Here is a 22545-nt window from a genome sequence, read left to right on the forward strand (position 1 = left end):
GCCCAACTCCTGAACCTCCAGCTCCTGCCCCTGTTCCCACCAGCAGGAAGAGGAGCGGGAAGGTGCCTTTTCCCCTTTAAGGGGATGAGGTGAGAGTTGCACCTGCCAGTTTGCTAGTCCCTGGGGTGATTCTCCAGCATGGGTGGGAGTTGGGTTTGGAGGCCTGAGCCCCGTGAAGCTGGGGTTGCTGTTCCCTGAGCAGCAGGAAACTGGACTCTGGGAAGTGGGGTCAGAGGGTAGCATCCTCAGGAGGGGCCTCTCGTCCCGTTTGACATCTTCACTGCAAAAGGGGGTGTGGGCTTCATGGTCCATTGACAAATAGAACGTTATTTTTGTGTTGTTTTTTAAGCACATCGAATCCTAATTCCTTTGGCCTTTACTAAAGTGGCATTTTGTAATTCCACATGATTTCATTGATATACTCGCAGGAGAGAATGCTTCCTGTAAACCAGAAGGATCTCTGAGACGGTTCTCGGCCCATAGAGAGTTCATTTTCCCAAGGTTAAAGACACAGCCTCAGGCGGGGTTGAGGACACACTGCAACAGCCTCAGGACGTCCTGGACATGTGTCCAAGGTGTTTGGGACACAACTTGGTCTTACACATTTTAGGGAGACGTGAGACATCAATATATATGAGATGTACGTTGGTTCGGTCCAGGAAGGGAGGCTCGGCTCCAAGCGGGTAGGGGTTTCCAGGTCACAGGTAGATCAGACAAATGCGTTTCTGGTGTACCTTTCCAGAGGAAGCAGCCAGATCCGCATTTATCTCCGTGTGCAGATGGGGACTTTGAATTCTCTCCTCTGTCCATGAGGAATTTCCTTGTGCATCCGTTGTGAGGGAGGTACGTGGCTTTTTTTTCCCCTTCCCCCAGTAGCTGTCTCTGTTCGGAAGAGCATGGGAGGCAGGTTTGCTCTCAGCTCTTCCTCACCTTGACGTCGCTTTAGCGTAGTGATTTTGGGGTCCTGAGATGTAGTTTCAACTTCATGTTTCTGAACACACTGGCACTCGAAACGGTATTGTAGGAGGTATCTAACTTACTTAGAAGAAGAATCTATTTGGAAGGACTTGAGCACATTCCTCCTTGAGAGAACCAAGCGTTTGTTTAGTTTGCTTTGCCCCGAGGCTGTTACGCTGCCCCGGGCTGTGCGGCCTTAGAAAGCTGTGCCCCTGTGAGCTACTGCCTGTGGAATCTGGTGACTTTGAAGTTAATCCAGCAGCTACATGTTTTGGAAAGCAGATTCCCTCTTAAAGTGTTGGTGATTATGATTCTAGCACTAGAATTTCAGTGCGTATTTTCCACCTTCTTACTTTGTCTCCTCATACACTGAGGTACTGCTGCATTTGCCCTTAGGCTTCACGGAGGGAGGGTCAGTTCTGACCCTTTCTTAGATATTGACCTTGAACGGACAGAATCGAGATTCAGAAAAACTCTCGAGCTGTGAGTGTGCGCTGATATCTATGTAAGTGGGGTTCATGTGTCAAACTCAGGTTTAAGAAAAACCAATTCTAGGCTGGGCATAGTGACTCACACCTGTCATCCCAGCACCTTGGGAGGCTGAGGTGGACAGTTCACTTTTGAGCCCAGGAATTCAAGACCAGCCTGGGGAACATAGCAAGACCCTGACTCTACAAAAAATTAAATAGGAGTGGTGATGTATACCTGTGGGCCCAGCTACTCGGAAGCTAAGGCTGGAGGTTCACCCAAGCCTGGCAGGTTGAGGCTGCAGTGAACCATGATAGCACCACTGTACTTATGGTGCACTGTGCCTGAGTGACAGAAGAACAACCACCCCCCCACACACAAAGTATCAATTCATGCAGTGGCCAGTTCTGCTGGGACCACCTGTTAAGGCTACTCTGGGCCTCACGGTGTGAGAAGGGTCTGTCCAGCGGTGAGAAGGAGTGGCTTGAAGGCCTAAAAGCCAGTTGCTGTGGTTCAGCATGACTGCGGGTGTGGAGTTGGGGGAACGGCTCTCCATGGCATGAGTGGGTAAACGGATGGGCTTCCAGAACGAGCCCCTGTGACTTTGCCTGGTTTGCATCCGTCCAATACAAATCCACAGGCTCTTACTCTAGAAGCTTCTGCCGGGGCTGATGGACTGGCCTGGGGACAGAGGGTGTCCTCAGAGCCTCATGGTGCCGTCTGGTTTAGGAAGAGCACTTAGTCACCTAGATCTAGGATTTATGACACTACAAGGGGACTCCTCACACTCGGAGCAGCATCCATCTGCATTCTAGACTTGGTTCTAGGTGAAGTATTTTGGAGCCTGTTGGTACCCTGTGTTCTGTTTATGTGTAAAACAAGTTAGAGTTATAACTAGTTAAAACCTATTTTTAAAGTTTTGCCACAGAATATGGCAGTTGTGGTGGAGCCTGGCCAGAGACCCCCACACTTAGACGCTGCCGTGTGCTGGGGCTGCAGGCGTTGACTGCATCGGCTGTCCCTCCCAGCGTGTCTGTGTTCTTGACACGGGCGCCCATCGAGGCTCGGCCTGTGAGAATCGTGCCACCGTTTGTCTCCGTGTTCCTCTGAGGTTCCGCAGACTTCACGGTCCCATGGCAGAGCGTACGGTATCTGCTTGCATCCTGATTTCCCCAAACCCCAGGACAGGCCAAGAGTTCGTTACACACAACTGCAGAGGGCCCCGTGGTGTGGATTTGCGGTGACACAGCCTTTCCCCAGCTTGGCCTTCGTCTCCAGAGTTGGCTTTAGAGCGATAGAAGCTTCCTTCAGACTGGGGGGCCCTGAAGCTTTGGTGCTAGGAATTCGGTGACCAGCACGGATGATACCCCATTTCTCTGCATTTGTAGCAATAGTTGTTAACACGACCACGAGATGTAGAGAGGAAGGAAAAAGGAGGTTTTATTTTCAGAGTAACACTCTGTGCTTTGGGAAATGTGGTCTTGGGGGAGCTGTAAGCACACGCCCCTCAGGAGGAGAGGAGGCCGCGGCGTTACACGTTCCGGGGTTTGTTGGCTGTGTGTGTTCATCGGGCTCAAGGAATGTCTGAACGTTTACAGGGAAAGTGGGGTTTGTTCATCCGGTTCGTGCAATGTCTGAACACTTACAGGGAAAGTCTAGCACACATGCAGTGAGTTAACCTGTAACATCCATGTTCGCCTTGGGGCGAGCGTCACATTTGAAATGAGGTGGACTGGGCGTGTCATGTACAAAGGTGAGCTGTTGAGCGCAGACGTTTATGCGCAGCCTCAGTCACAGCCAGGACTGGCTCAGGGTCTGCAGCTTGTGGCGGGAAAGGACATTCACGAGGTCATTCTGTCCAGTTGGGGCTGCCGGCAGGGTCCCGGGGGGGGGGTTGTCTGGTCAGCCAGCCTCTGGAGTCCACCCAGGTCCCGTGGACAGCGTTCCTCTAAACCAGGCTTCTGATTGTGGAGGAGACTTCATGCTGGTTAACACACTGTACAGGAGTAGTGCCGTGGGGCTTTGGGGTTGACCTTCCCTATGATGCCAGTTACATTTCTCTCCAGATCTCATCATAGCCACAGAGATTGTACCTCCTCTGACAGCTGGCGGTGCCATGTTGATATAGTAATTTATTGCATTAAACTTTTTATTACTATTTTAATACCTTTTCTTTTCTTTTTCAAGAGATATAGGGTATTGCTGTGTTACTCAAGCCAGTCTTGAACTCCTGGCCTCAAGCAATCCTCCCACCTCGGCCTCCCAAAGTGCTGGGCTTATAGACGTGAGCCAGTGCGCCCAGCCTACAGCCATGTTTTTAAAACTCAGCAGTTCAAAAATCCTACTCCTTTCACCCCCTCAAGCAGGCTGGTTGGCCTTGTGCAAACTGGGGTGTCACGATCTTAGCCTCCCCCTTTTATTTTTCACTTTGGCCTCAAGTTCTGATGAGAACAGCAGTTACAAAATGGGCATTAGGTGATTCTTCTGTTACTAAAGCCAGAATTCTCACCAGTTGGAGATGTTTGTCCCCAGGATCCCAGAAAGCTGCTTTGAATCAAGCCCGTAGTAAATAAGTAAGGAACTAAACTCTTGGTCCTCTGCTTAGTACCAGGGGAATGGGTTAGTTGCTGATACCCTTTGATCTGTGCTCACGTGCTGCATCTCATCACGGGAAGCAGAGTCGCCCTGTGGAATAAAGCCCGGCTCAAGGTGGCGCGTCGAGACGCTTGGGGCTGTCAGTCCTTTATACAGCGGCAGACTTGGAGACTCAGTATCGCGTGCAGAGCCCAGGCAACCGGAGTGCATCCACCTTAGAGACCACATGGACGGTCGGCAAGGTGGATGTCCGGGCATATGGCCTTGACAGGCCCACTGCGAGGTGAATTAGGAATTCGTTAGCAAAGAAATCAAACTCGCCTTTGGGTCCCAGCTGCTTGGAAGGCTGAGGCGGGAGGATTGCTTAAGGCAGAAGGTCAAGGCCGCGATGAGCCGTGATTGTAATACTGCACTCCGGCCTGGGTGACATAGCGAGACTCCAAGTCAAAAAAAAAAAAAACACAACCCCTCAAACCTTACTCTTCATAGCAGGAGGGAGAGTTTGTCAAAGTAACTGCAACAAAATCTTAGATGATATAATTTCAGTGGCTAAGTGAGCTGTCCATCCCACGTGGCTGGCTCACAACGCAACAGAGCCAGGTGCTGCTGCAACTGCGCCCCTCCCCACCCGATCGCTTGTGGACATTTTCTGTTTTCCCATATCTCCCTTTTGGATACATAGCTCGCTACTTTATAGCTAAGCATCAGTAAAACAGGTTGTCTATTTTGAAAAGTAACTATTATGTCTTTTAAGGACAGAAAATGAAGCAGGTGACAATAGCATGGCAACCTGGTGAATAGATTTAGAGGAGTATTTAATACTTGGCACCACTCTGATCCCTTCTTCTCTCATGCTTAGTTACAGCTACCGCCTTCTATGACAAAACACTTTCAGCTCTGTGAGTAGGAATTAAACATATTCTAAATCAGGAGTTTTAGTTAAGCAGTATTTTACGTGAATGCCCAGATCCTAAGTGTTCACTGTACTGGTGTGTGGTGTTGAAGAAGGAACGAGGGCTTGGGGCTGCGTTTATGGTGCAGCGTCCGCGTTCCCATATGTGAGATGAGGGCCATGAGACACGGCCTGGAAGGTTCAGACTGTGGGATTGAATGGATCTACCCAGTCCTGGAAAGCCTCAAGTCTAACTTGACTTGGGCTGGTTTTAGGGAGATGCTGGCAGCGCTGTCCTCACAGGTTACCGGGAGGGGCTCTGGCACCGTCCCCGTCAGGTGTCTCATGATCAGCCCAGCTTGCTCATCTCAGAAGCTGCTGGTCGTGTTCTCGTTCCTGTTGTTTGTTGCGTGTTATTTAGGGTTCTGTTCATCTGGGGACCTAGGAGGTTTCACAGTGAGAGGAGAGCCGCTGAGCCGCCTTCCTGCCTGGACGCCAGCCCCACGGAGGACCGTAACTGCTTGAGGTTGGCTTCTGCCCCCGGCCTCACCTGTGGAGGCATTGATGCAGTGGTACTTTCTAAGCTCCTGGGGCACACAGTGCTGTTGTGTGGATCCACAGGCCACTGTGGCGTCCAAGCACGTGCTCCCGGAGGAGAGGATTCTGCGGGCACTGATAGTGGGAGCTGGCTGAGAGTCCAGCAAGTGAGACTCCCTGTGACGTGCACAGCTGCCATCTGCACAGCCCCTCCTGACGCCAAGATGGTCGTGCGATAAATGCACAAAGCGCGTCTCCAGCAAAAAGCCGCCAAGTGTCCACATCCAGGATATCCACCAAGGTGGCCTTTTGGTGTTAATACGATGAATGTGAGCAGCAGGTGGTCTGTGTCGAGTGTGACTGTGCCACTGCAGTTTTGTTCTCATGTCTTGATGAGCATGAACGGTTCCTGACGAGGGTAGGTAAGGATGCTGTGACCTGAGACTCTGCAGTATTGTAGCTTGAGGAACCAAGGAGTTCTTCTCTCTTGCAAAGCCGTCGGGGAGGATGTTCCAGGCTGGTGACTGCTCCATGAGGTATTCAGAGATCCAGGTTTCTTCCCGACCCCTGCTCTGCGTTCCCAGGGACATGGCTGTCCTTGCTGTGGTTGGGACTGGGCGATTGCCATGCTGGCAGGGGAGGCTTAAGGTGAGAGTGGCCCTGATTTACCTAATCTACATAATGACAGGGAGCCTGGGAGTAAAGTGTAGCCATGGCCTGGAGGATGGATGATGGATGTTGGTGAACGACTGGCTGCACTCACCGCAGCTGGCCCAGGAATGGGAAGGATGGCTGAGTATGCCATTCAATGGTACCTGGTTCTTTCAGATTTGACTTCCTTATGGATTTTCTGCTGTAAAGAGGAGAGAGCCTGTGGTTCTAGGCCAAGCATCTCACTCATCTCATAACATCTTGTATCCCTCAGCCAACATTTATGTCAAGTTTTAGAAGTCCTATCAAACTGGCAAGCATTTCTCAATTTGGTTTAACCATTGGATTTTAAATCGGTGTCTGCATCTCTATTTTACATCTATGTGGTTATTTGACACTCTGTAGTACCTTTGTAATAGGTTCTATTTGGTGGAAGTTACTTTCAACAAACCCTTGCTGCTACTTGAATTTTCAAGGTTGCAAGTAGAAAGGAGAGAATAAAAACCACATCTTCTCTAATTTTAAAATGTGTTGTTTCTCAAATCACACCAGAAGTACAGATATTACAAATTACAAAAGCAGCCAGAATCAAGGATAAGAGATTTCTGGGCGATTCTGGCTAATCAGCAGTATTTGCTGAGGTGTGTGCAGCAGAGCAACATGCCAAAACGCCCGGGACGGGGGAGAGATGGGAGGCCCGGCTGTGACTTCGGAGGTGCTGTTGCCTCAGGGAGAGGAGCTAGATGTAGAGAGGATAAATGGACACAGGTGTGACCACCGCCATCCTTGCGGTGGCACGGAGGTCTTTGTACAGGGACCTTTGTGAGCTGAGTTAAAAATTGAAACTGAGAGAGTGCAATGCATTCTTAGTTTTTAAAATAAAATGCTAATAGAGAACGTTTTGTTTGTAAGAATGTAAAATGTTACATCTTTGTTAAAGAATAATAATTTGCTTCTGAGATCTTTGTGACTGAGATTTGAAATCTTAAGTATGGTTTTTCCTTCCATGTTTTATACATATGCACGTATACACATATATGTAAGGTATATAAAAGGAAAATAAGCATATCTGTATTCACATTTATATACACTTCCATAATGTGTATACTTCCAGTCACACATAAGTCTAAGAGACTATGACTTGACTTGATAACCATGAGAGGGTAATTAAATAATTTATCTGCTCTTAGCCTTGCTTTTGTATGTGAGCAGGGACCCTGCGAAACGCGCCTCCTGCGTTCCAGGCCTCACACAGCCCGTGCCAGGTTTTGGAAGCAGGAGTTTGTCTGCGGCCACTTCGGGAAACATGTGGTTGCCAGGATTGCCTAGAGCTCCAGGCTGTCTCCAGTCCCAGCCTCCCTGGGGTAGAAGCTGCCCTACCAGGGGCCTGGACATGGACGTTAGGGCCTGGAGCCAGGGACCGCTCCTGAAGCGGGGGGCTCCCCTCACGGCTGGGCATGAGAACCGAGGATAGGAGGCGGAACCAGCCTCGGGCCAGTGCACGGCCTCCCTGAAGTGCTTGCGGGAAGCCCCAGCTGTTCTTTGCTGACCCCATAGACAGCACCACACTCTGTGAGATCCCCCTGGCCCACCCCTCAGGTTCCTAAAATGATGAAGGTTTCCTGAGCTGTGAATTTTTAGGTCTAGGCTAAAAAGTCCTGGGACAGGCTCACAGGGTTGTTTATGTAGAAATGATGAGTGTGCTGGTGACTCAGAGCAGGCACTGCACCCTCACTCCAGGGTCCTTCGTGCCAGGTGGAAACGAGCGTGTGGGTCACCCAGAGTCCCTGCATCCTCACTCCAGTCACTGCTCTTTGGTTTCTTAATTAAAAGCCTAAAAGCCTTGATAATGAAAATGCATTCTCCCCAGAGAGTCGAGTTTCCGGTTATGGAGGCTCACCTGTAAATGCCGTGCCAGGTCAAATATGCTGAGATCTGGGCCAGGTCCTGCTTCCTGCTCACGGTCAAAGCAGGTACTTCATTTGGGAGGTGACCCAGGGAGATATCTGAGAGGCCTGCCGGTCCCCGAGGGATGAATCCGCTGGCCTTCACATTCTGCTCCGGCCTCCATCAGCTCCTTCCTACCTGCAAACTGCCGGCTTTGACGTTGCAATCATTGGAGATATGTTAGGGACTTGGTATGGGTTGATGCCCATAGGACCAGCAGATCGTGAAAAGGTGGGAACCATGGCTGGGAGGGTGGTGACCACGGCCAAACTGAGAACCGTGGTGGGCTGGGAGGTCCATCTTCTGTCTGAAGTGCTTTTTAAAATAAAAAACAGTGTCTCAGGAGCATGAGAGGGGAGGCCACAGACGGGGAGAACGCATCTGTAAAAGACTCATCTGAGAAAGGCTGTTATCCAAACCGTGCAAGGAACTCTCAAAACTCAACAAGAAAATGAACAACCTGATTAAAAATGGACCAAAGACCTGGACAGATACCCCAACAAAGAAGACACACAGATGGCAAATCTACACGTGGAAAGATGGCCCGCGTCTTATGTCATAGGGCGAGGCGTCACTGTGCACCCATCGGCCTGGCCAAAACCTGAACTCCGACACCACCACGTGCTGGTGGGTGTGTGGGCATCAGGACCCTCACTCATCGCTGGGGGAAGTGGGGCAGCTCCTGTGGGAGGCAGCATGGCGGTTTTCCTTGGAACTAAGCTCTCCGACCACAGAAGCAATCACAGTCCTGGACGTTTACTCGGAGGAGCTGAAAGTTTACTTCCATGCGGAAATGTGCACACAGACGTTGACAGCAGCTTTATAATTGCCAAAACTAGAAAGCAACCAAGATGCCCTTCAGTAGGTGAATGGATAAACTGTGGTATGTCAGATACTGGGATATTATTCAGCACTAAAAAGAACTGGACCCCTAAGCCATGAAAAGACACAGAAGGATCATAAACGCATGTTGCTAAGTGAGACTCCAATCTGGAAAGGCTGCCTGCTCTCTGAGTCCAACCACAGCACAGTCTGGAAAAGGCAAAGCTGTGGAAACAGTAAAACAATCAGCAGCTGTCAGTGGTTGGGGAGGGGAGAGATGAATGGGAGGAGCATAGGGGGTGTGTAGGGTGGGGCAGCAACTCCAGGTGGGGCTTTCATGGGGGATCCATGCCGTTCCACGTCTGTGAAACCCACAGAGTGAGCAGCAGCAGGCCGAGTCCTCGTGTGAGCTGTGGACTGTGGGTGGTGGTGCCGTGTTGATGCGGGTCTGTCGGTCGTAGAGACATGCTGGTCTGGTGAGGGCAGGAGAATGATGGAGGCTGTGCCTGTGTTGGGAAAGGATATGTGAGGACTCTCTGTACTTTCCTCTTGATTTTGCTATGAACCGAAAACTGCTTTTAAAAACGTCTATTGAAAAGGCAAACAAAAAAGTGCTGGCCAGACAACATCAGTGTGAGGGTGTGGCCTGTGTTCTACGTTCAGAATTTCCCTTTTAGAATACACGTATCTAAATTTTTCAAAGTTAAACCTTTGCATTAAGTAACTCGCTACCAAGTTACAGTATCAGCTTGAGCACTGCCAGGATGGCCAGGATCCTGTATCCTGACCAGCTTCTCCCCTTACAGGTGCAGTTGACGTCCATGGCCACATCCCAGTAAGCGGCAGGGCTGGAATCAGGAGTCAGGCTTTGCGGGACAGAGAGGAAGTGAGATCTTGTAAGCACGTGGCTGAGGGCGGGCAGGGAGGAGCCCGTGGCGCAGGGAGCCGGCAGGGATGACTTTTTGACCAGTTTTCCTTATCGCTGAGGCCTTCTTAGACTTGGGGAGTTGGGAGTCCCCACTCTCGGGTGCCTCAGAAACCAAAGGCTGCTGGTAATGCTCAAGTTCCAGATGCCTCAGGGGAGGTACCTGGGTTGTTGGGTACAGTTCCGTTATTTGCTGCTCGGTGGGATTTGCCCGCAACATTTCTGATTGTTTATAAGAGCTGATGTTTGAGCTGCTTAAAATCACATATGGATGTCGATTTATCTATAAAAGTTAAGAATGGAATTTGAGTGCAAAGAGTTGTGAAAATGCTCAAGGTTATGTACTAATGTATACATTACATTTGTGGAAATATTTGAAAGTGCAGGATTTACATTAAACACTTCTCTTGATTTTTGTAATATCTACCTGTCATTTTCCCATTTGATTAATAGATGTCAGAGGGCTTAAATTTTGAGTGCCTGAATTCACTGAAATTAAAACTTCTTACATCAAATGTAATTGAACTGAATGTAGCAACAGTGCATGCTTTTATAAGTACTGATTAAAAAATATATAAAAACACATATCCATGAACATGCAGATGGGGGCAACATATTAAACCATGGAAGTAGAATTCGTATTGTTTTCTGAGAAGACAAATTTTTAAAAAGCTAAGGGGTCTTATAACTTTCTAGTTTCCAACTTATTTACCCTAAAGTGGAAGATTGACAGCAGCAGAAGAGGAGATCCTGGGCCAGTGCAGTCTCTGGGAGCAGCGGGGTGAGTGCTGGAAGGAGCTGGCTGGAGGCAGAGCCAGGGAGGTGCTCAGACAGGCCAGGACGGCCTCAGGACACGCGGCTCAGTGAGTGAGAAAAGGTTCACATTTCTTGGAGAGCCCTTGACTCTGCCCACGGAAAACCCAAACTCCTTCCAACGGGGATGTGCATCTCATGTAAAAGTTGTTACTCCCAGAAAGAAAGCCAGTGGATGTAGAAATTTTACGTATGCAGAAATTACTTCAAATTTGTTTCTAACCTTATCCTTTTCTTCCCCCATCTTAATGTGTGGTGACTTTCTGCAGGTGACGCACACATCTTAGGAGAGCGCTGTATTTCAGTTGCTGTTGGCTCTGATGTGACTTTGTGGTGTCCGATGTTCTTGTTCTGAGGTTCTGCCCAGAACGTGGCTCCTCCCTGCTGAGCGTTGCTTGTTGAAGGCCCGTGTGGAAACTTTCCCTGTAAGCTCGTTGACCGCAGCAGTCTTGGTTAAGAAACCTTTGGACCTCCTGAGACTTCACACAGCCTTCTAACCTTTCTAGTGTGTCCTTTTCTTTTTACTGTTCCCCATTAACCCAGATGTTTTCCAGAATGTAAGTAATCTGCTGAATGCAAGGTGGGGGGTGCCCTCCGTTGGCTCTGGGGAGAAGCATCGCTGTTTCTCTGGGTGGAGCTTCCCGCCCACCATGGTGTGCTCCAAGACGCAGCAGGGTTCTTTGGCAGAAATAATCGTCGAAGGCCTGCATCTCCGTGGCAGGGTGGCTGTGGGTATGGGACCTCGCGGCCATACCGGCCCCTCCCCATCAATGGCACCACGGAGAGGAGCAGGGGGAGGCCTGGGATCTGTCTCCAGAGTCACAGCTGTGCTTCCGAGACTGCGTCGTCCATATGTAACTAGACATGCAGAGAAAGTGTTGGAGATCAGCAGGAGACGGTGTCTGTCCCTAATGAGCTCAGGCGTGCCCTTGAGAGGGTCAGGTTTCTGTGCGGCTGATCTGGACTCAGCCTGGCTGTGGCAGTGCAGGTGACTGCTGGGCTTTGGCAAGGCTGCACCCACTATCTGTCTGAAATGGCCCCCTTCCTTGGCTCGCGGTGCCAACTGGGCCCCCAGGCCTGAATTCCCGCCAGGACGGAGGCCCTGTGTATGTGTCGGGGAAGGGGGAGGTGGGGGTCCTACTTTATTGCCGTATCCAATGCCACGCGGGGTCAGCACTCAGGAAACATGTGCTGTGTGGGTCAGCGATTGAGTTCAGAAACCTGGAAAATTCAGCAGTGTAGGCTTTGGGCATGACCCGTCCAGCCTTGGGGCTCTTTCTTTCTCTGAATTTCCTTCCATGGCATCCTCCTCATCCCAGGGGCCCCTGTTCCCATATGGCTGTTGGCAACTTCACAGGTTCCTCTGCCTCCCCTCCCGGGCCCTGGTGTGGCTGGGGCAGCTAGTAGCTGTGTAGACCCCACAGCCAGTAGATCATTGGTGCCAACGCCTTGGGCCTGGTTTACTTGAGTCAAGGACGGCAGTACATGGCTGAGCCCACCCCGAATGCCTGGATCGGAAGGCCTTGGGTTGCAGAGGGGTGGGGATTGGATATTGGAGGACAACCTGCAAAGCAGAAGGGGAAATGGCTGTGCTGATGGGCAGCTAGAGGAGTCTGTGCAGAGCCTGGGACCCAGTGCAGACACAGAGCTGACATGGGCAATGCAGTGACACGGCCACCGTGGAAGTGGGCAAAGTTACAGGCTTCAGACCGATATGGAGCGGCTGGTCTAAAACGATCCTCATTTTCCTTTAATCCTAACAATTGCTGGCTTACAGGGTGGGGGAGTGAGATCTGTGGTGGCCGCGAGGAGAGACAGGGATTTTAATTAAACCCCTCTTTCTGGGAGAGGGAAGTAGCCGTTTCTGTAGGGCGGTGAGCATCGTCATCTCAGGCAGCTCAGGCTGCTGTAACGAAACACCATTGACTGAGCGGCTTATGAACAACAGGAATTTGTTTCTCACAGTTCTAGCGGCTGGAAGGCAGGATCAGGGTGCCGCACGGGTGAATTCTGGTGTGGGCTCTTTCCTGGTTGGCACACACCTTCTCTCTGGCCCTGACACAATGGGAGGGTGAGGGATTTGCTGGGCCCCTTTCTGAGGCACAAATCCCATTCAAGGGTCTCCAGCCTCGGGAACTCATTACCTCCCAAAGACCACCTGACAGCATCACATTGAGGCTGAGGATTTCAACCTGTGTTTTGAGGGGCAGGCAGGCAGTTTGTAACCTTCACCCTCTTTGTGTATTTCTGACTCAACATTGAGTCTGCCTTTGGCTCTCCAGTGGACAGAGCCTGTGTGGACACTGAGCAAGGTCAGAGCTGCAAGCATGTGCACATCGGGGGCAAGGGAGCTGCCAGGGGTGTGAGAAGGGGGTTTCAGCGTCAATCGGAGCTGCTTTCCTGGCAAATGTACTCATAAGCTATCCTGGCAACATTTGCTTTTCACGAAGAGTCGATGAGGCAGTGGGGGCAGCAGGCGGTGTTGCCAGAAGCTTGGAGCTGATGAGCAGCAGAGAAGGGGCAGAGGCCACGACCTTGGGGTAGTCAGCAGTGCCAGGTGTCTGCCCTCCAGGCCTCACGTCTGTAACTGTGTAGAGACCGAGCCGACCGGGGCTTGCCGGCCAGTGTGGCTCTCATACAGGTGATTATCGCGTTGTGCTTTCTATGTAATGTTCCCTCAACCCCATGCCCACCCCACCAATTTCTGTGCCTAGCAGAAATGATGCTGCGTTTCCTTGATGAAGCCTTGAGTTTCCTGTGGAGATGTAGGAATAGCATGATTTGGCTCACGTCAAAATACTTTGCAGTGAAGCTGCACGGAAGAGGTTTCTAGGCTTCCATTTGACGTTTTCAACAATGCCTGAGTGTTACAGGACCGTCTTGCTTGTTAATAAAGCACCAGATGAAAAAGGCTACTGGTTAATAAAGGAGACTTTTTACATTAGCACAGAGAGGGTGGCTTGAGATAAATTCAGCGTAACGTAGGTGTGTTTGTAAGCCGTCAAAAGGACCATCTCTCTGCTGGCGACACATGTTTTCCGGTATTGGTTTTGTTCTGTAAAAGGATGACTGGCATTCGGCAGAGTCATTCCAGAATTCACCTGGAAGGCGTCCACATGGTGCCTTGTTTTCTCCTGACATTCTGGGCACCACGAGGGATTATTCCTGTCTTCAGCACTAGCAGGAGACTTTTCCTGAACACCTGCTCCTCTTTGGCGTTGTGGGTGTGAAGGGGTCAGAGTGACCCTGTCTTCATGGAGTTTTCAGACACCATGGGGATAGTGTGGCTCGAGTGTCGGGCTCGGGTGGGAGGGGGACTTTCCCCAGAAAACAGCTGCCGATTCCAGGACGGCCCTCGACCCCTCCTCCCTCTGTTCCTCTGCGTCATGTCTGAATTAAGGCTGTTCTATCGTAGCGGGGGTGTCATGTTAACTGGAAGTGTGCTTTTTTACTGGGCAGTAAGTAAATTAATGGTACATTTTCCAAGGGCAGCGAGGTTTGATTTGATGAATCCAGTGGGGGAAAGGAGAAGGGGCTTGGCTGTGTGGGGATGTGTGTGATGGGAGCAGAATGGAGTAGCCATGCAGGCTTTTGGGATGGAGGGGCCACGCCCACATTTCCATGGGATCCGTCGCTGTTTGTGCCACTAGACCTGAACCTCTGTCTCTACTTCTAACACCCGTATAGTGAGGAAGCCCCTGATGGGCCTGAGTTGTTACTTCCCATGGCCATCGCTGGGAAATGCCCCAGACGCCTCTCCAGGCTGGTGACGGCCCTGGGGCTGGACACTGGCTTTGTCCTGAGTTGTTTCTTCTTGTGGCCATCGCTGGGAAGTGCCCCGGACACCTCTCCTGGCTGGTGACGGCCCCAGGCCTGGACACTGGGTTCGTCCTGAGCTCTGCGAGGGGCTTGGGCTCCACGTGCAGCAGGCATCTGTGCATCCCTTTGGATGTGAGATGTTGGCGCTCGGCTTGGAGGCCAGCGCAATCTGGGTGTGGTCAGGATCCAGTTCATCCTTTGGAGAGAGAGCACCTGCCCGGGGACCCCTCTGAGGTACATAGTCATGCAGTGCCCTCACAGGATGCCCGGTCCCCCGAGAACTTCCCGCCATTCCCCTGGACCCTCAGGTATGGGAGTCAAGTGTGGTGTGTGTGTCACAGGCGGGGGTACTGAGGACACCACGTGCCTGCTCGTGCGAAGACCTGAAGTGTTGCGTGAGCTCGTTCCCAAGGGGCCGTTGGCATCTGGGGGCCTGTGGGTGTCTTTCCACTGGCAGGAAATAATGGGTGGCCCATGTTACCTTTTGTGTCTTTTTTTTTTTTTTTCTTTGCCGAAAAGCCCTAATGCCAACGTCGCTGTCCTGCTATTGGAACCGCCCACCTCAGGCTCAGTGGCCCTCCTGTTTCTGGGCTGCTGCAGTGTTGTGTTGGGGTAACTGTATTAACTTCGTTTGAATTTTCTTCCTGTTCTTTTGGAATAAGTGTTGATAGTTTGTGCTGCTTGTTCACCCCAGAGGCGAGGATGTCCTTTAGGCCTGGAGGAGCACAGGCCCTGGAGGGAGGTGCCGGGCCTCTACCTCTCATGTCATCAGCAGCCCTCTCCACACGTCTCCTCTTCGCTCCTCGTGCCCACGGCTGGGGTCACGGGCCGCTCGCTCTGCTGTTTGAGATCCTCGGAAAAGATGTTTGCCCTGAAGAGAGGTTGGGGGTGTGTGGCTGATTTTAAATAGGAGGAAATGATTGTAACAGAATGAGCAATGCCTAGCACTTAGTCTCAGGCTTGAGAAATTGTGTTTTAGAAGCAAGGTATCCCCAACTCCGGTTTCCTTCAAATTAAATCTTTTAAAGAGTCCACAAATATAAATAGTTAAAGCCTAAAACTATGCAACAGAGGGCCTAGAGCCCAAGCCACTGCCACCTCTGACTCCAAGACACCACAAAAACTTGGCCCTCCTCCTCAGAGAACCCCCCTTCTGCTCCTCCTTCCACACTGCTCCCTCCACACTCCTCCCTCCACACTCCTCCCTCCACACTCTTCTTCCGCCCCCTCCCCTTCTTCCTTCCCCTTCCCTTCTTCCTTCCTTCCTCTCCCCTTCTTCCTTCCTTCCTCTCCCCTTCTTCCTTCCTTCCTCCCCTTCTTCCTTCCTTCCTCCCTTTCCTCCTCCCTCCTCTTCCTCCTCTTCCCCCTCTTCCCCCTCTTCCCCCTCCCTGTCCTTGGGCAACCTCCATGGAACTCTGGTTCAAAGTCACTGGTCTGTGGGGCCGCCCATTTGATAGACGAGCACGCTGGGGACCAGACACAAGTGACTGACTCAGACCAGCTCGCATGTCGTCTCCTGCCTCCCGTAACACCGGGTTGTCCCTAATGGAAGAGAATCAATGATGCTGCTTCACTGATCTCCAGGGAAAACAGGTTGATAACAGGTTATAAACATGGGAATGTTTTGGAAAAAGCGTCGTCCACTTGTCAGCTCCATCTCTCCTGCCTGGAAGATGTAGGGGAAACCTGCCTTCAGCCCACCCTCATCCCATAACAGGACAGAGGACAAAGGGGCAGAGACCCAGGTCCTGTCAGTGCCCTCAGGAAACCCCCCATTTCCTCCTCATGGTGGAAGTGGAAACCATCCAACTGGACTAGATTTTCCCAGGAAGCCCCTTCACCCCGAAAGCAAGGAATCTGGTTTGAGCACATACCATTCTCGGTGCCATGACTTTCTGCTGCTGAACCCTGCATACGTGGCCCATTGATCTTGCTAGTCCAGTGTTACTGGGTCCTGGGAGTTTCTGTGGGCTGATGGCAGGTGTTTACCATTGTGTTCAGAGGGGAGAACAGAACTTTATTTGTCGAAATCAGATGATAACCATTGCCATGTGATTCCTTGGGTTGGTTTGGGTGGGGGGTGCTCAATGCTTTTCCTGAGGGCTAAGTTCTAGTTTGAGACCGTCTCTCTTTGTCGCCCAAGCTGGAGTGCAGTGGTGCGATCTTGGCTCACTGCAACCTCCGCCTCCTGGTTTCAAGGAGTTCTCCCTGCCTCAGCCTCCCAAGTAGCTGGGATTATAGGTGTGTGCCACCACGCTTGGCTAATTACAAAAATATTTAATATAGGCTGGGTTTTGCCATATTGGTCAGGCTGGTCTCGAACTCCTTGCCTCAAATGATCGGCCCACCTTGCCCTCCTAAAATACTGGGATTACAGGCTTGAGCCACTGTGCCCGGCCTGATCCTGACATCTTTTAAAGCTGCCTTCATGTACCAAAAGCCAGTCTATGTTTGAAAATCAGTCTTGAAGAGCCTAGGAGGAGAGGGATAAGCTTCAACTAGGTGAATAACTATGCATATGTTAAAAATATGGGCCAAAATCTACCCCAAATGTTAACTCTTCTGCTTTGCGTATTATATCCATTTATAGTTATTTCAGCACTAAGATTTTTAAAGACTCTTTTGATAATTATGGAGAAATTACTATTAAAACTCAGCTGCATTTGTAACACTTCAAAGAACTAATTGGATGACATCATTTTTCCCAGAGGCATTTTGGATTGTTACATAATTAATGTTTATCTCTTTGCCAGAAATCTTTTTTTTTTTCTTTTCCAGAACAGATACCTGAAAAGAAAATTTCCTTTGCATTAAGTGTTATTTCACTGTGTGACAATCAATTTTTGAACGTGAGAACAAGATCATCATGTATTTTTGGGATACTTCTTGCTTAATAGTGATAATGCTAAGTGTTAAAATTATGCAACAATTTGTTTCTTTGAAAATTACTATTTGCCTGCTCACCAGGTGGGAGCTGATGAGAACGTGGATGTAAAAATTAAATTGTATTTAGCTTGTATAAAAGAAGTTTAAAAAAAAAAAGCTTTGTTTGTTTGTTTGTTTTGTGCTACTGCTGAAGTTGCTTCGTTGTGGAAATGAGGTTATTGCAGGCACCTAGAATTTTATCTCCTTCACTTGTACAATGGGAAGAAATTCTCCAACAAGCACAGGAATCTGACTTTCTGATATTGAGACTCCTAGGCATCAAGCCCCGTGGAAAGGTTGGTGATTACGTGAGCGTTGGCGTTGATGTGGGTACCCTCCAAGCCGGACGCAGGGAGCAGGGAAGGGCAGAACAGGCCCCTCAGGAGCCATGAGAAAATCAAGTGTCGGCAGCAGTGGTGAGGGTTGATGTCAGGGGCCAGGAGGAGGTGGTGAAGGGAGCATGTGCCTCAAGGCAGCCCTGGAACCCGTGGTCCCTGCAGTGAGGTCTGATCTGCAGGGGACGTGGACGGCCACGTGGCAAGGCCCACGGACAGCCTGGACTTGGCTGCCTCAGAACTCTGGTGGACGTTGCAAACGGCCCCACAGGGTTGCAGTGCACATTCCTCGGACGGAGAGAAGACGCTTGTAACTGTTCTCGGCACGAAGCCAGCGCCCTGTGAACAGTGGCCACTGCTGTTGTGACTGAGTGCCGTCCAACTGGAGGCATTTGCTCTGCTCAGTTCACTTAATTGGGCCAGGAATGGGGTTGCCCTGCCTTCAACAAGCTTGACGCATTGAACGAGGACTCAGTAAAGTACTCTGTAAATATGCTCTCCTGGCTAGAGTGAGCAAAGCCCAGGGAGAGAGTGGTTCCTCAGTATTAGACAGGTGTTTGGCGGGGCCAGCTGTGTGGCTGCCAGAGCGAATGTGACCAGGAAGCCTCTGTCCCCCCGGAGGTGGCCAGCGTAACTGTTACACATGCCGTAGGTAGAAAGTGGGCACTGCTGGGAAACTTGCTCATGTTGCTGTTTCCTGATTGGAAATTCAAGGTTTCTGAGCATCCTACATCGAATTTGTACATTGCTGAGACTGTACACCTTTCAACACTTGTTTTTTCCTGCTTTTCGGATCTATACAACCTGATATTTGGCCGTGGCTTCCAGAACAGGCTGGATGCAGAGTGAAGTCCTCTCCTCACTGTCAATCTTTGCAGATGTCTTTCTTGAGAGTCTCAATTAGGTTTTTACTTAACTAGACTTTTTAAATTGCCATGCACATAACTCTACCAGTTACAATCATGAGCTAACATGGGATTTTGGTTTTACTTTGATGAATGTTTAACATTTGCATGCTGGATGTAGGGGTGGAGGTCATTTATCTGCTTTTCATTTCCTTCTTGGTTATACTTAGTGACTTTCAGGTACGGTGTGGAAAGCCTGGTACAGGGTGAATTGCAGGCTGCAGTGTGGCGCGGTGGACGAGAGGCGTGGGCTGCAGTGTGCACAGTGGATGAGAGTGAAGCTATTTCCATCCTGGAGGGAAACACACAGGAAACAATTTAAAAAACTGATCATCTAGCTTGAATGAGGTCCAACAAATTCAGTTTGCAAAGTTTAACTTCCAAGTTAACTTAGTAACTTTTCCCCTAAGTCATTAATTTAGTAGCTTATGTTTATTGCCTAAAGCATAATAGTCATAAATTCTAAAATGAATGACTAAACATGTAATAATTTAGGCATACAGCACCTGAAGGGAAAACTGCCAGTATGCTAAAATATTGGATACAGATGCTCAAAAAATATAATGTAGCATTCTTACAATGCATGTGCTTTTAGCATGTAACTTGGTGAGTAGTTTTGAGCTATATTTGTAGGAATGTGTATCTTGAATACTTTAGGACACCACTGGAGATGTGTGCTTGAGAGGTATAAATACTGAATGTTCTTCTCCCTTCCTTTAAATGAAAAACATTAGCTCCCTTGATTTTTATTTTTATGTTTTGAAGTGGACTCTCACTCTTGTTGCCCAGGCTGGAGTGCAGTGACGCAGTCTCGGCCCACTGCAACTTCCGCCTCCAGGGTTGAAGTGCTTCTCCTGCCTCAGCCTCCCCAGTAGTTGGGATTACAGGTACCCACCACCATGCCCCGCTAATTTTTGTATTTTTATTAGAGATGGGGTTTTGCCATAGTGTCCAGGCTGGTCTCAAACTCCTGACCTCAGGTGATCTGCCCACCTCGACCTCCCAAATTGCTGGGATTACAGGCGTGAGCCACTGCGCCTGGCCAGCTCCCTTCTATAATGATTTATACAGTTGTTTTTGCTTTTTGTTTTTTCGAGACGGTGTCTCACTCTGTCGCCCAAGCTGGAGTGCAGTGATGCAAATCTGGGCTGACTGCAGCCTTCACCTCCTGGGCTCAGGTGATCTTCCCACCTCAGCTTCCTGAGTTGCTGTGACTAGACACACGTCACCATGCCCAGCTTTATTATTATTATTATTGGTATTTTTAGTAGAGACAGGGTTTTGCCATGTTTTCCAGGCTGGTCTCGAGCTCCTGGGCTCAAGCAATCTCCTGGCCTCAACCTCCGAAACTGCTGGGATTACAGGCGTGAGCACCACCTTTGGCCCATTTTTTTTTTTCTTCCAGGATTAGGAGTCGACTTTCAGAAAATCCTTCAACCTTGCAAGCCTAATTTTCCATAAAAGTATTCCTCTAGGATAAAAACAAGACACAAAGAAGTACGTGTGGACTGCAGTTAAAAATTTTCAAGAAAACTTAGCTTAGGAAAGTTGACATTTACAAAGAGCAGGAGGCCCGTTCAGTGCCTTCTAGGCACTGGGAATGGCGGTCTGTGGGCGACCCTAACATGTGCGGCGTCCTGAGACGTGATCGTGGTGTTCACGCTTTTACCGAGGGCTTCCCGGGAGTACCAGAGGCTGTTCTTCTGCAGTCGGCCAGCCAGGCAGCAGCTGCTGGAGAAGGAACAAATAGCAAAAGACAGATGTACACGGTGTTATTGTGGCAGAGAGGTTAAAACCAGGGTCACTTTGTTCTTACAGTTTTAAAAAACTAATAATGAAGTCCTTAAATATGTTTAGGATTTCAAAGTAGTTGTGGGTGTGTCTGTGTCTCTAGCTCCCGTTCGGGTGCTTCCTGCGAAGAGAGCTCAGAGACGCCACCTTTCCTTGATGAGGTGACAGGGCCTGGAGAGGTGTGAACCCCGTGGTGGGGGGATGACTGACCTTGGGTGAGTGTGGGTCAGTGTGGGGATCCAACCCCACTCCACATTCCTGTAGGGAATCCACAGTTCTAAGTCTTTATGATAGGGGTAAAAATAACCTGGAAGAGGTGTTATTTTTTAAGAAGTAAGTGCCATGCTCTTTTTTCCTCATACTTTTCCGTGTTTAAGCAGCATTGAAGGATAAGGCACTAGTAGCATGTTGTTTTGGAAACAATGTTGTTGGTTATTTTACGTTGAATATGGTACTAAGGTTGCCTGGTAACAGAAGTTTTCCTTAAACAACATGGAACTCTGTTGAATCTGTTGCCCCATTGGCTGAGCCGCCTGAAATCAGTGCAGTAGCAGCTGAAGAGGCCTCTTCCCCTTGGAGGAAGCCACTGGGTTGGCAGGAGGCACCGCGCTTGACTGAGGGAGTGAGGCGCCTTTGCAGGGACCCCACGTGGCCCCTGCAGCTCTCTCCTGCCCCCTGCTGGTTGGCCAAGCAGCCTTGCGACAGTGTGCTCAGTGTGAATGTTCACTGGGGCAGGCCGAGGCTTTTGTTCCAGGAACACTGACTTCAGGAACACTGACTTCAGAAACGGCCGGCTGTGTGTGTTGAGCATGGCAAGAAAGACTTACGTGTGTCTTAAACCTCTTGAACAAAGCAAGTTGATGTTTCAAATGCATCTCAAAGGCTAATGACTTTGCTATGGTCAATATTCAGGAGAAAAGAGGGTTTGATGAAACAAAGACACGAGTGGCAAGTGACATGCTTGTGCCCCGTATGACTAAGCGATGTCCTGGCCGTTCCACACCACGGCCTCTGAGCAGCCAGCCTGCAGATACTGGGTCAATTTAGATATCCCTGATCTCTGCAGAGGTTTGATCAGGTAGCCCAAGAGCAGATAAACACAAACGCTGACTGGAAACCCTGGCACACGGAGACACTGGAAACAGCAAGCTGCTATTAACATCATAGTAAGAGACAGTCGCCTGCTCTCAGGGGTGTCAGTTTCTTTTGCTTCTAGACGTTCATCTGCGTTACAATACAGTTTTGCTCAGTTTATCCCCATTACTCCACTGTCTTCGCCGTTAAAGTCTCAGCCAGCACTTAGCTCTGACACTGCAGGAGTTTCACTGTGCGGCTGACCAGGCCTACCTGGCTTGGCTGTAAAGCAGGTGAGATTTTCCGGAAGGCAGTGACGAGAACCCGAGGCAGGAAAGAGCATTGCTGGTCTACATACGGCAGTGCACCTGCAGCAGAGCATGTACGTGCACGTTCAGGCTAAACAGGTGTAGGAGAGAAGAAAACCACCTACAATTAGTCACTTAAAATGCCACACACCCAACCCTTGAGACCCTAGCACATAGAGTAGTAGTGGTCTTGGAGATGGCAGGTGTGCTGAAGTCTGATTTTCTCACTTAGCTTTTCCAGCAGCGTTTTCCTCATCTCTAAGCTGGGCCTAACAACTGCCACGCGTAGATTTGTGCATGGAACCGTGCGTGTAAAGTGGGGTAGCCCCCAGGACCTAGGAAGGACTCGTGGTCAGTGTCGGTGGTCATGCGTGCTGTACGGGTCCCCCAGGAAGATGATTGCTACATATAACTCCCTCCGTTCAATGTCACTGAATGTAAAAGGTGGGACATTGGCTTCTGATGTGTCTGGTTTGCTGCAGGCCACGCTGCACCCCGTGGTTCCTGAGCCCTGAGCTGAAGTACATCCTGCTGCATCGCCTGTGTCGCTTTTGCTGTGTCACTTAGAGCTCCTGCCCTGGGAAACTTCCTCGCGCCTGACGAGCACCACAGTTTGCAGCAAGACCTGTCCAAAGCGTGGACTGCGAGAGCCCCGCTGTGGTCCTGTCCTCTCCATGTTGGGAGCGACTTTGTGGGGTTTGTCGGCCCTTCTCTCAGGTGTCCTGTGTCTCATGGATCAGCCGACGAGCCCCGTCTGGAGGAGCACTCTGCAAAACGTTGC

The 22545-nt window shown here is 50.1% G+C and overlaps 1 long non-coding RNA gene across 1 annotated transcript; it reads right to left on the reverse strand.

Annotated features, from left to right (window-relative positions):
- Window positions 1–17295: 17295 nt before the first annotated feature.
- On the reverse strand, window positions 17296–21861 carry LOC144331049 (uncharacterized). Its single transcript, XR_013397876.1, has 3 exons — window positions 21730–21861; window positions 20151–20322; window positions 17296–18883 (listed from the first exon to the last, which is right to left on the reverse strand). It is a non-coding gene; the product is annotated as an uncharacterized LOC144331049 (long non-coding RNA).
- Between the last annotated feature and the right edge of the window lie 684 nt (window positions 21862–22545).

The sequence above is a fragment of the Macaca mulatta genome, chromosome 9 (genome assembly GCF_049350105.2).
Source record: "Macaca mulatta isolate MMU2019108-1 chromosome 9, T2T-MMU8v2.0, whole genome shotgun sequence".
Lineage (NCBI taxonomy): Eukaryota > Metazoa > Chordata > Mammalia > Primates > Cercopithecidae > Macaca > Macaca mulatta.